This window comes from Protopterus annectens, chromosome 4.part0 (assembly GCF_019279795.1).
Source record: "Protopterus annectens isolate FY-2018-M chromosome 4.part0, PAN1.0, whole genome shotgun sequence".
NCBI lineage: Eukaryota > Metazoa > Chordata > Ceratodontiformes > Protopteridae > Protopterus > Protopterus annectens.
The window spans coordinates 670,644,002-670,659,057 of NC_056733.1; positions in this window are offsets into that span (position 1 = coordinate 670,644,002).

Sequence of the window (15,056 nt, forward strand, 5' to 3'; positions counted from 1 at the left end):
TTCCATGAAACATCTTTGCAGGCAGATTCTTAACTTTTCTGTCTTCATAAGAACCTTGTGGTAGATTCAAAAGTTCTGTTTGAGTTCCAGTAAGGTGATCTAGTGAGGCTGCAGCCATGACAGGGTGAGTAGGGTATTTGAACAGTTTGGTAGATAAACTTTGGCTACTGTGGCCATTAGGGCTCCCAACTACCACTTTCATATGCTTAAATACTAGGAATCTCTCCATGAGTAACTGAGGAGACAGGGGATACAGGACAAGAGCTTGAGGAAGGAGATGCTGGAGTTGTGCACACTCTCTGGTTGTGATGCTGTAGATGCATCATTCAAAGGCAGCTGCCATGGAAACTGGAATAAGACATGTCTGGCTGAGAACCAGCCCCTTTCAGAGCATGTCAAGACAGAGCTCCTTAATGCCTTATTGAATAGAGCTGCCCTTTGTTTCCCTGCTGAAAACATGTTAAAGCCAGAAGAGTCCCTACCTCACCCAAATAAGACAAGTATTTTAAGTAAAAGTTGTCTCATTTCTCCCAAATAAGGTAAAGGAAAACCACAAATAGGGAATTAGGGCAAATTCTACACAAAGTAGCAAACATGTTCCAAAGGTATCTCTGTTTGGTGTCTCAAGACCAGGATATCCACTGGGAGCAGCTATAACTGTGCAGTATCGTCCCTCCCCCAAAAATTCTACCCACCCCTTCCTGCTTTCCCTCTCTTGGTCTTCCAAAGAAATTAGGATCCTGCAGGTTGGAAGTCAGCCTACAGCCAATAGATTCTGACAAGATTTCTAGTTATTCCACATTTCCCAAGCAGCAAGCACACAAGATGCCTCAACAGATGGTTAACTTTCTGGTATAGGGGTCCCTAGCACTGGTACCAGTAAAAGACAAACAGGATTGTATTACAGACTTTTTTTAGTTCTAAGGAAAGAAGGGCCTTGGAGGCCCATTGTGGAACTGTCAAACTAATAGATTTCTCTTAGTTTCAATATTTAAAAATCTTAACTGTGCAACAACTGCTACAATTGATTCTCACAGGAAGGCCTACTAGTGAACCACGGCCTGAAAGATGCCTACCTGCATATCCTTATAGTTCAGAGGGACAGGCATTTCCTAAGATTCAAGGCAGGGGAGTTCCCATTTTGTTTACTTTTGTCATTCGGCCTGTCTACTGCACCCAGAATGCTTATAAAATGCCAGACTCCAGTAATTACTTTTTGCAGGACAGTGGAAGTGCACATTTACCTACTCAGTCACCTAATTTATGCTTCCTTCCTTTCAGAGATTGAGTGCCATATAAATCACCATAGGCTGTTTTATAAGGTAAGGCTATCTCTAAACCTACAGGAATCTTACCTATCTCCAAAACTACTTGTGATATTCCTGGGGTGATGTTCTGCACTCTGAAAAGCAGTTGACTTTCCTGCTTTACAAACAAGTTCCTGTTCTTTTCTCTGCATCAACAAGATTGGCAATCTACACTGGATTTCCGCCAAGGGAGTTTATCAGGCTGCTATGATACATGGGATCCTGCATTTTAATAATTGATAAAACATGGAAAACTTTCAGTGGTACCACTGGAGCAAGTGGTGCCAGCATCTCTCCTCCCTTCGGTCCAGCATACACATAAGAAAAATTACATGGTAGACACAGCACCCACCTGAATAGGATACACCCCATCAGGAGTTATACTGGGTCTCAGCTGCTAACAATGACTTCTCCAACACTGCTTGAAAAGCTCATACAGAGGAATGGAGGGTTCACTGGGCTTGATGCAACCAGATGAGGAAGTATATAGATATAAACAAAGTTGTGGTGGTGTTCTTTGAAACCCAGCCTTTGACAACCAGAGTTTGTAATATCACAGTCACATGGTACATAAAGAAGGACACACTCCTACCTCTTGTCTGGACTAGCTATTTGGGTAAGAGAGGTGGCTCAGGGCACATGGATGACCTCAATAACCAATGCATTTCCTGGATAAAGCAACAGCTTATCAGACAGATTAATCAGGACAGCACTGCTCCCCATAAGAAGTGAATGCCAAAGAGGGAAGCATTCTTGGATCTGATCCATAAGCAAGATGTGCCAGAAAGTGGACCTTTTTGCTTCTCCCAAAAAATGAGCAACCCATGGAATTTGCATAAGGATCCTCAGACAAGAGATATGGGTGGTAAACGCCTTTTCTGGCTTTTGGGTGGTTCTGTTTCTATATGGTTTATGCACCCCCCCATTCCCTAGAGTACTGCAGAAGATCAGGGAGGAGCTACCAAGGATGATCTTAATAGCAACATTCTGGCCCAGGTAGTGCCAGTTCTTCCATCTGCTAATTCTTGCCAGGATAAGCCCCTTTTTGCTGCAGCAGCAAATAGACTTATCCCAGAGTAGGGAGTCAATCATTCCTTCCAATCTGACAGAATTAAAACTTGACAGCGTGGATGATTTAGTGCTCATTTCCACCAGGGCCTTGTTTTCAGAGGATGCTACATATGTAAAGGAAGGCCAGAAAACCCAGCACAAAAAGATGGCAATCAAGCCAGGTGGAGCTGTCTGTGGTCCTCACCTTAACTGTTAGATCTTTATAAAACAGGGTTTGCTCCATATATCTGTTCAGGTACAGGCCTCAGCCATATTTGCCTTGTATACCATTAATTACCTCCACCTGCATTCTCCCAGCCACCTATGAAATAGCTTCTCAAGTGGTGTCTTCCACCTGATAAGCTGCTTTGGCCTCCATCAAGATGCAGTCCTGGAAAACTTCTTTGTTAGTAGCCTTAACCCCCCCCCCCCCACAACTTAGCCCAATCTCTCATCTGCAGGCTCTCGTACCTAGAGAACTTTTTCTAATCTTTTCAGGAGAACAGGGTCACATTGCATGTTGTATAAAGTCCAAGTTGGTGACTGAACTTTTCTTAAACCAGGCCAGTTTTCTTATCACCCTGGAGTAAGGGAAGTTACATTTCATTAGTATGCACAGGCAGTTCAGATTCTATAAGCAGAAAGTTAAGACCAGCTGTCTGTTACCTACAAAGGGAATGGAAGGAAACCTTGACAACAAACTAATATCAAAGTGGATTGCAGACTGCTACCTTTTGTTACTTACACAGTGGGAAACAAATCACTGTCTGTTAGATCTCACTCTGCTAGGGGCATGGGTGCCACAACATCTTTTCTTTGAGGGATTTCCACACAAGCTATTATGGAAGCAGCAAGCTGGTTATATGTCTACACTTTTGCAAGGCATTACAACTTAAGATCCATGTCTAGGGCTAGTGCAGGTTTTTATCTTAGCCATTCTGCAGGGTTTGGTATCCCCCCTTCTCATGTTAGCCAATCATTGGCTAGTTCTAGCAGTCATCCTGAGTCACTGCTGTAACAATGAAGTATGGTGGACAATAGTTTTATTGGGAACATACTGCAACAGAGTTCCTGTTGCAGTACAAGTTTACTCCATTCATCCTCACTTTCTCTGTAAATATGCATTTGGGTTGGAGTTTGGGTACCCAGTTCATCATCTTCTGTGTTAAGCTTCATTCTCCTGATATCCCAAATGTTCCTTTTTGTATAAGATTAGGCCAGCACTGAATGGGTCATGCTCTAGACCCTAGGTAGCTATGGCTTGTGTTCTGCGAAAAAGACCTGAAGATGGCATTGGCCAACTACCCTTTATACTATCAATGTCCTGATATCTGCAGGGGAGAATCGTTTTGGGCCAGGAAGGAGAAGTTTAGAGTGCATGGTATTTGTGCCCCTGCTAGCAGGAATTTTAAGAGCTAGTACTGCAACAGTGACTCTAGTAACACCTAAAATTATGGGAAGTTTGCTACAAAACTGTACTTTACAAGAACATAAGGTCTTACAGCAGCAGATGTGTTTTTGAACAGAAGAATAGAGCCAAAGGGTTTGAGTTTGCATATTCTGCTATGAGTTATTTATGATACAGGAACTATGAAACAAGTAACATGCTCTTAAGAGAAAAGGAACTGACCTTATCAAAAGCTCTGCTCTGGATATATGAACAGCAATGTACATTACCAGTACATTTACAGTTGTAATTGAAGAAAGGAATGTGTGCAAAAGAAAATGTAAGTCAAATAAGGCTGAAATGAAAAATGTCAGGATGTTTTGTAAACATAATAGATATGAAAAAACATGTTGAGAATCCGGGATGGAGGCCCAGTCGCCGTAGCTGTGGCTTTAGGTCAGAAAGCAGGCCTTGTTCTGTTTTGTGAATGCTATTTAAAGTGTTAGAGACATCTTTATAGATGTCACTGCAAAGATAAAAAGTATGTTTAAAACAATTTATACTGTATGTTGGACAGAAATATGAAGAAGAACATGAAATGGTACCAACAAATGGCTCTGGCTGTAACTCTGAAGATTGTTTCGCTGCTTGAAATGTGAAAATAGTTCAATGGTGTCTGAAGCAGTGCAAAGCAAAATTCAGATACCTGATGGACTGAATGTGGAATTTAAACTAGGTACTGTGTTGCATTTTGAGAGCTGTATGTATGTTAGCATATTCTGTCTACAAAATGTCACTGCTGGGTCAAAAGTGATGTGAGTACAAAACTTAAGAAAATATATATTTTCAAAATGTTAGCACTTAAGTAAAACCTAAAATTGCTGATTATGGCTTGTGGGAAGCTTGGAATGGTAAAAAGATTTCATAATGTAAAATCAGACTGCAGAATCAATGATACTTTCACAGACACTACTAAATGCTGTCTTGGGTATTAAATAGCATTTCTATGGTATTGCATTGAGATGAAATGGCTAGGCTTGAAATGACTTCCGGGTCGAGAGCCGAGTAATCTCCTATGATCTTATGATCCTATGACATTACTGGTACACTGCATATCTATTGCAGTGATATCCTGCATGTACTTATGTTAACTTATGAGCAGGCTTAAGAACTCTAACAGGAGGATATATATAAATGTGACACTGTGCGGATGATGCACATGTTTATAAGTGCCAGTAATGCTCAGAATGAAAGTTCTCCAGGACGTGGAGCTAATGGAGAACTTGGGTGTTGTTAAAAAGCAGAGGCAGCAGAAAGGGTGAATAGTACGGACACTTGTGAAGAAAGCCGAGAGCTGCTTTTGTACTGACTCAGGAAATCTGAATAAAGTACTTAAGACTATGACCAACTGCTCACACATGTAAATGTGGTTTCAGGAGTTACAAACATCAAAGTATTTTCAGGACTAACTCAAGCATGGCTTTCTGGCAAAGTTAGGTGGAACAAGTTCTAATTTGTGTAAATGTAATGCACCATTGCAAAGTTATACATTTATGGCTGATGTATAATCTGCATTAGAGGCATTCAAAAGAGCTGTTGTCAAAGTAAAGATGGGGCGGGGTTGTAAACAACTGAAGAAATGATCAGGTCTGACAAGGAGATCATATTTGAGAGAGTGGCTAAATAAACTAAGCATAACTTTCACATTCAGTTAGAGGAAATTTAAACTGAGTAAAAAGTCTGAAATGGTTGATTGTTTATCTGACCATTAAAAAATCTTCAATAAATCTGAACAGCTGTGCAGAAACGAAGGCCAACAAATAGTCATTACAAAGATTTCTAGGAATGATGCAACGTCTTGCAAAATTTGTACCTGTGTGAAATACCTTTGCCACTAAAAAATGCTGTAAGAGAGTAGCTTGGGAATGGAGTTGTGAATGAGAAAACATTTGGAACTGCTTAAGTTAATCTCAAATATCCCAGCATGAAAGTATTGCAACATAAGCCAGTTGTGTAGCAAGTAGATGCATGACAGTCAGAATAGTGTAGGAACTGTGATCTATTGGAAAGAGTAGACCAGCTGGCTATGGCTTGAGTACTTTTGTGGCACAACTGAGATCTTCAGAAAATACAGTATTAAATGTAGTGTGTAGATGTGAGAAATTTCATGTAAAAGATCTAGACTGTTTCTATTAATATAGGTTCGTTCATAGAATGCAGCTTGGAAGGGGCTAAAGTAACAAGACTGGGTATTCTGTGTATTTGGCAGACAAGATGGAACAGAAGAACAGCCAAGTCCCTTGGCCTGGAGCTTAGAGAGATAAAGCCCTGACTACAGCCCAGGTGACCCAGCTTCAGTTAGCAGCTCAAATGTCTGAGGTTCTGGTAGGGGAGGAGGGAGAGGTACACACATCCAGAATACACAATGTGGAATGATTTCCCTGTTTGAGACTTGGGGGAAACTACTGCAAAGGATAGGTGGTCAGTTTGCACTGCTAGCTGTTTGCAGAAATGAGAGAAGGTTCAGTATCGATTGCCCATCCTCTGAATGTTGCAGAGCATGCGCAGAGAGGGGGACGAAAAGTAGAAAACATCACAGCAGTAGTACGATGCTGTCCTTGCCGTCCCATTCCATTGGAGGAAGTCTGGGAAAGGTGCAGCCTGAGATGATCTGATTATCAGCCATATGAAAAAAATGTTGGCCTGGGATTCAAAGTCCATTACTAAGCTGTGAAGGCTGTGATCCGAATGAGTTACATACCACTTGCAGTCAGACTGTGGTGCAAAGATAAGTTAGGCTTTGTGATCTTTAGGGCTGAGATGGCAAAGATAAGAGAGCATTCAAGCAGCACTTGTAGAATATACTGAGTAATGTGTGACAAAAAGAGTTGGTCTTGATAATGTGTAACCTGAATGCTCATATTGGGATAGACAGAACTGGATAGGAAGGATATGAATTTTAGATGGGTTCACATAGTTGAGGCAGCAGGAATAACAGAGTAGCCTGTCTGGCAAATGGCATAATAATGACCAGTAAATAACTATATGGTTACAATTTCATATTAGGTTCAATATTGGCTAAATAGATTGTGTCATTCTAAAGGGGTCCTGGATGTATATCCTGGGAATGAAATGATCAACGATCCTACTTGTTTTGTCAAGAATGGTCTAGACCTCTTGTTCAAGGGCTTCGACATATTGGTCAAAGGTTTTGCTACCTCCATTCTGCCTTTTTTTAGGCAGAGTCCATGTAATAAACATCTGAACCTAACCAACAAATCAAATCATAAAGTACACAGCATAAGATGACCATTCTCAGTTCCAGCAGTCTTAATAATAAGCTGCTTGATCTGGAGGCACTTCTGCATCTGGAACAAACACATGTTTATGTAGGGACTAAGACATAATTCCAATGCAATGAGAGTGCCCCTCTGTGTCTATCATGCTTTTAAGCCCGCAGGAAATGATGATGATGCCAAGTTTTGACAGGGATTTCATGTTTCAAAATGATACCAAGTGACCCTCCAAGTGATTTCATTGAACTCCAGCTTATACTAGGTAAGTCGGACTTTCAACTTCTAGCTTGTTACAGGTTCACTTCCATGGCCCCACATAACCATAATGAGTTCCTAGAAAACATCCCTATCAGAGATGGATCTCTAATCCTTGGTGGCTTCAACTGCCCCTTCATAGACTGGAGTACTTTTACTTCTAACGCTGGGTATGCATTATGCACAATGTTTCCTTGGGTGAACAAAAATTCCCTGGCTCAAATTGTCTGTACCCCATTGGGGAGGGTGGATATCCCAAACTCTAGTTCTCACAAACATGCCTCTAACCTACTCTCTGCACATGGTTGGTCCCCTCAGTCAAGTCTGATCACCACTTGCTTACCTTCATCCTAAAAATATCTTGTTGTTACAGATCCACTTCCATTTCCCCACATGATCCTAATAGGTTCCTAGAAAACATCCCTATCAGAGATGGATCTCTAATCTTCGGTGACTTCAACTGCCCCTTCATAGACTGGAATACTTTTACTTTTAATGCTGGGTATGCACAATGTTTCTTTGCATGAACAATAATTCCGTGGATCAAATTGTCTGTAACCCCACTGGGGGGAATATCCCAGACTTTAATTCTCACAAACCTGTCTCCAACCTGCTTCATGCACATGGTTGATTTCCTCAAGCAAGTCTGATCACCACTTGCTTACCTTTATCCTAAAACATCTTCTCCTATGATCACAGCACAGCCCTCTTTAGAGACTTCAAAAAAGCTAACCTTTTACAATTATACAATGACATTGCAAAATTCTTCATGCTAACCCCAAGATAGAACTAAGATATGCTGCCATCTATGCCAAGTATCTTCATTTTCATTTAGGTAAATGTATTGATAGGTCTGTCTCCCACCAGGGCTGAATACAGTGGTAAATTCAATAACCCCCCCAGTGGTCAGTAGTTACAAATTTTTCAACAAAAGGAAGAAACTGCTTAATTCTCTTGTAAAGCCAGAACCTTTCCTCACAATGAAAATATAAAATGCATCCCCAAGAATCTGAAGGCAGCTATTAAGACACAGTTGGTCCATGAATGTAGGCTTGCCTCTGAGGATAAGGGCAATTATAAGTCATCCTGCAGCTGTGTAAGAAAACCGAATAATTCACATCACTACTCAGAACTATAACAGCTCCTCATATTCAGATCTTAAATAAGTCATCAACATGTTTATTTTCCCCTTGAAACTATCATCCCAACCCCAAACATACTTGTTTCATTTCCTCCCACTATCTCCAAGGAACATATTCTTAAAGTGGTCTCCAAGACCAACAATACTTTTTCAGTGTGTCCCAACAACATTCTAGTTTGTCTTGTAAATGTTGTTAACCTCCCCTTAGGTTGTTCATCCTAAGCTTTGTCACAGGCTATGTTCCGAATCACTGGTGTATGGTGATGGTGATGCCCCTTCATAAAGCCCCCCCCCCACTGTCACAAGCAACTATAAAGCTACAAGCCTTACTAGTGTTGTCCGCAAAGCCATGGAACTTATTATTGCTGACTTCATTAACCAAGACATTTAAGAATTTAATCAAGCCTGACCTGCAGCAATTCAGGGCAGGTCATGCTTTCTCAGTCTTCTGAACTTCATTAAAATGGTCACATAGGCTATCACGCAAACGCAGGAATGGCTAAGGAGAGGCAAATTCAAACCAAGGGATGAAAGGTTAATATTGGCAGCCCAAGATAGTGGGCTATGTACACGTTGGTTTACAAAATCTATTGAACATGTGGGAGAAACAGACAAATGTAGGTTTTGCAAAAGAGAATTGGAAACAGTTACACACTTTGTTGCTGTTTGCGACATACTAATGGCAGGACTGTATACTGAAAGCATAATAATGTGGTAAGACTGTTGCACTGTGGATTGTGAAAACATTATGGTATTGAAGTGTCTGAAAAACACTGGAAATATGAGCTACAAAGCATCATAGAAAATGATGAAGTCTACATCACATGAGATCATCTATTACCAACAGTTCAAAAGATAGATGCTAGAAAACCAGGTATAGTGGTCCATGAAAAGAAGACAAAAGTAGCATTGATCATTGAAATTGCCACACCCAGTGACTACAGTGTGTTGTGTACAGAGAGACACAAAGTCATAAAATATCAGAATCTGCAGGCAGAAACGAGAGCAATGTGGAAGAAAGATACCCAGATAGTTCCAATAGTAGTAGGAGCAATGGGTCTTATAAAGAAGACTCTACAATTGTATTTAGACATGTTACCAATCCATGTAACCCCATATGAATTGCAGAAGGAGTCATTACTGGGCACATTGTGGGTGCTGCGAAGAGCACTTTTGGCTGACATCAAAGAATGAAACAATACTAATTTAATGAACTTTAATTGTACTTTGATTTAGGAATGGGGTCCATTCCCATTACAGTATTAGAAACCCAAGATTTGGAGAAATTAAAAAAGGGAGAGATTCACAGATGTGTGGAGCAGAGGAGTCTGCAGAGCTTGGTATGGAGAAGTGTCCTTGCACACTTCTGTCTCCTAATGGATCATGAATACCCATCCCCCTGCAGGTAGATCTCTTCCAACCAGTTCTCTGTGTTTGAGTTTTCTGTAGGTTGGATATGTATTTACTAGTATATACTTGTTTGCAAATGGGATGCTCATACCTCTCAATGTCTTAGCACATGAAATCTGGATAAAAACTAAAATAATGGGGGGTGGGGGTGGGCAAAGTCCCAAAAATAGGGACAGATTTTAACTATTGCTCTTATAACCTTAGAAAGTTGCTAGAATAACAGGATTTGTGTCAGCATCCACTTAATGAAGGATATGAAATCAGAAACTCAAATGTATGTCATTATTTAGTGACTTTAATCCTCAGTGATTTGACAGAAAACCACAAAGTTTATAAGGAACAGATCTAAAATATGAGATAAAAATCTGGACATTCTGTGAAAATCTGGACTGTTGAGATGTATGGGGCCCCCGGATGTTAAATCCTCACTGATTTTCGGACACAATATCTAATAGCTAGAAGGTGAACTAATAGGCACATTGACTGGATGTGCTTTATATTTAAGGTTTTGTCATCATGGACATGTAGTTGCTCCATGGTTTGGAAACTTCTGAAAAGATACCAGACAAGTTCTATAGAGGTTCATATGGTAACATATTTTACTTTGGCTGTCATTTTTCTTTGAGAAATATATTATTTATAGTGGTATAAAAGTATTTTTCATAGCAGTCCACATCAAAAATTTCCACAGACAATGGTTTCACTGGTATTTCATAGCATTTGAAATTGCTATGACCATTATTTCCTGTTTTATTTGTAACTGAGTGCACAATTTTCAATTGTTGCTTACTAAAAATGTGATTTGTTTATGGTATATTTTAAGACTGATCTTTTAGACTCACAGATTTCTATTTTTTTCTGACAGAGTTAAAATGTTAATACAGAGTTGAAGACTACAATTGATTTTAAAACCTAGAGGAGCTTTGACTATCCAGGCTATTGTTAAAGTAACTGTGTGGGAATGTTGGTGTTACTACATCACTGAGCTGCTTGTTGTTAAAGTAACTGTGTGGGGATGTTGGTGTTACTACATCACTGAGCTGCTTGTTGTTAAAGTAACTGTGTGGGGATGTTGGCATTACTACATCACTGAGCTGCTTGTTAAAGTAACTGTGTGGGGATGTTAGTGTTACTACATCACTGAGCTGCTTGTTGTTAAAGTAACTGTGCGGGAATGTTGGTGTTATTACATCACTGAGCTGCTTGTTGTTAAAGTAACTGTGCTGGTATTTTGGTGTTACTACATCACTGAACTGCTTGTTGTTAAAGTAACTGTGCGGGGATGTTAGTGTTACTCCATCACTGAGCTGCTTGTTGTTAAAGTAACTGTGCGGGGATGTTGGTGTTATTACATCACTGAGCTGTTTGTTGTTAAAGTAACTGTGCGGGGATGTTGGTGTTACTACATCACTGAGCTGCTTGTTGTTAAAGTAACTGTGCAGGGATGTTGGTGTTACTACCTCACTGAGCTGCTTGTTGTTAAAGTAACTGTGCTGGAATGTTGGTGTTACTACATCATTGAGCTGCTTGTTGTTAAAGTAACTGTGCGGGAATGTAGGTGTTACTACATCACTGAGCTGCTTGTTAAAGTAACTGTGCGGGAATGTTGGTGTTACTACATCACTGAGCTGCTTGTTGTTAAAGTAACTGTGCGGGGATGTTGTTGTTACTACATCACTGAGCTGCTTGCTGTTAAAGTAACTGTGCTGGAATGTTGGTGTTACTACATCACTGAGCTGCTTGTTGTTAAAGTAACTGCGGGAATGTTGGTGTTACTACATCACTGAGCTGCTTGTTGTTAAAGTAACTGTGCGGGAATGTTGGTGTTATTACATCACTGAGCTGCTTGTTGTTAAAGTAACTGTGCGGGAATGTTGGTGTTAATACATCACTGAGCTTCAATAACAATTAGGACTATATGTGACAGTCATTATGATTGTTTGAGACCTTAAGCTTTGGCCCCTTCTATAATCCCATTATGTTTGTCTTCATCTTACTCTCCAGTTATTCTTTACCCAACAAACTACCCTGTGCATAAGCATCTTGGACTGTAATTAAAGTTCTAATATTGAACCCCCCCACCCCACCCCCAGTATCATGCTGCTGGTTTTCCAACTTTTGAGTGTGCATGGTATCTCTTACATATGTATAGGATAATTTTTATGTACATATTTGGCAGTTTTGAATATCCTCTTCTCTTCAGTACCCCACCCCCCCATTTAGCATGCTAGGCTTGGGGCTTTCCTCCATGCCAAAGCTGTTTTAACAATATATCGATGATGGGGTGATTGTCCCCAGTAATGAGCATCAAAGCTGTCTTTCTTGCCTACGTGATAGCCATAGGACAAATCAGTGTGTAGTTTGGCAAAAAATCATTAAGTGCTAAAAAAAAAAAAAGTGACATTGCATTGCTGAAAAAAAATCTAGCCCCTAGCTCATTGCTCAACTTAAGGCTGTCTAGGCATAGACTGACAAAGAAACTGAAAGCTGTTTGGAACCAAGAACTCCACCCAAGGTCTCCTGTACTTTTGAAGGAAAAGATACAAACGTCTCACCTAAACCTAGTGTGCAGGAATATGAAAAAAAGCCCACTGCAGTCTTGGTACTTGATCCCTTCCCAGACTGGCACAGATGATTGCACCAGCTCTTCAAAAAGTCTGTCTTGCCACAGGCCCCACCCTTTCTCCAACTGAGCAGTTGGCTGAACCCGTTATTAAGGTAGAAGGCAGACTGTTGTCCAGTTCTCCCATCGCCACAACTAAAGGGCACCGGCAGAGTTTGTCAGAGACTTCAGGTTTTAGCATTTTCCATGCTGCCTGGTTCTTCTTGTTATCATTTTCCAGTGTTCTTTTCCACAGTGTGAATTCCAAAACATCTGGCATCAAGACCAGTAAGAGCAGCTCAAGCATTGCTGTTTTTCACCAGTCGAGTCAGTGCTGATACTGCTGCAAACATCCTACATGGCAACATCCCTACTCGTGTCATTGGCTGTATATTGGACTTTAGCATCTGCACAGCTTTCCTCTACACTTAAGAAATACTCCCTACTGACCTCCTCGTGAGTATCACTTGTTTAACTTCTCTTTACCGTAGAATTCTGTCTCAGGGTTCCACCATACACAGCACCAATTACTATGATGCATGCCGTACTACATGTGAGGGCTTTGACAGTGGAACTGGCATAACAGGCCCTTTGCATAGCAATCATACAGGAACCACCTCACTGGATGGCTGTGTTCTCACTCATCTGTAAGTTTACTTGCCCTCAAATGTGTGGTTACTATGGATAGTACTGCTGTTTGTTAGAGTGGAGACATTTCCAAGGGCAGACAATACAGAAATCATGATCCTGAAATAATTGCAGACACATCAGTATCCTAGGGTTCAGGGTGGTATGTCTTACACTGGAGGCTTTCTAGAATGATTCTTATATACATTATTAGCATGGCAGTTTGGTATATTTACAAATCAATGGTGGGGGGGGACCCACTCCTACTACTTGTGCAGATAGGCCATGTTACTTTGGAGAGGGACCTTAGCCTACAATCACTCTCTGGTGACAGCACTAATTCTGGGGGAGGTTTGCATGCTGTCTGAGAAGCTCAAAATGTGCCTCCTCCTCCTCCTCTCCCCACATGCTTGGTCTTTGGAACAAAGCAGAGCCAACAAAATCTCCTTCTGTTGTGGCCGATCAGTCATCAACCTTTTTAGTCTCTCCTTCAAACAGATTTTCATCAGTACTTCTGACTCATATCTCTCTCATAACCAGCAGTGCTGATGGCACTATGGACACAAAGTCTTATGTATGCATTTCCACCTACACTATTGATTAATAGATTCTTCCAGAATGTCAAACCACATCAGGCTAAATTAAGCCTCTCTGTCCCTATTGTCTTCAGTAGAAGTGACTTCTGTGCCTTGTCGGTATGAGTGAGGGATTGGAATCCAGACCCCCTAAGAACCTCTTCCTGTTACCCTGGAATAGCGTGTTGATATTGGCAACAGCCTCAGCTACTTCTCTGTTAGGGTATACCTGGAAGCCATGTCAAATTTTCACTCTGGAGTTCAGTCCACATTTCTCGCTTCCCTGAAAATTAATAGCAACACAAAGGCATCTTTCATCTAAGGCCTAGAGTTGATAGTCCACCACTGATTCTCAGTTTCATTTTGAGAAAGTTCACCAGGCCACTTTTTCAAATTGGTAGCTAAAAATGATCTCAGGTTTTTCTCTTGGAAGACTATCTCAGTCTCAATAATTTCATGAAAGAGAATTTCAGAGTTGCAGACCTTGTTAGTCAAACTCTGCATCACGTCTTCCATAGAATGGCAGTTCTCACAGCTAATCCTTTCATTTACCTAAATCGAGCACAGAAAATAAGCTGAATCAGACAGACAGCCTCAGTGTTCTTCCCCTCCTATTTCAAAGGCAAGTACCCACTCCACTGCATGGATGTTCATAGACAGCAGAGCTTTCACCTTAATGGAAACCCTTCAGAAAGAGTGGTCAGCTGCCCATCTCCTATACTTCCCAAAGAAAAGGCATCTGTCCAAAATAACCCTCCTTAGTTGGGTTAGCAAGCTGCATAAAGTTCTGCTACCTTAAAAGAGGGGTACTTACCTGGTTATAGCTAAATGCTTTTTCCAAACACTACAAACTGGATACTGTTTCCATGGTGTATTTTTCCTAAGTCCTTTGGAGCTACCATTGTCAAAAGGCTATTATTATGACCAGGATAACCCAGGAAAATTCATGGGGGGGCCTCTCTTAATGGTTACTAAAATGGACCACTGCTTACCAGATATCATAGTTATGTAACTAGCATGCCAGTAGAGCTTTAAGAGGTATCTTCCATCTTTACTAACAGTTTTTCACCCTTCCAGTCCCAGTCTGGGGACAGCAACACTTGCCTGTTGTTATCAGTACATTTTTTCTCTTTGCTGACTTATCAGTATATAGTCTTTTCATTCATGATATGACTGATTGTTGAGAACCTGTGCTTTTCTAGAAGATGGAAGAACAATATGGAGTGATGCATGATGAGACTGGGGAAAGAGTCAAACAGACTAAGACTGCTTCAGGTGCTGAGTAGATTTTCTTCATATTGATCATAGGTGTAGTAGCTTAAGCTTTGTGGGTTATATCCTGTTTAGGATATAACAACTGGCCAGCTTCTAAAGCTTTAGGGCACCTTCCATGCACCAAAATCATT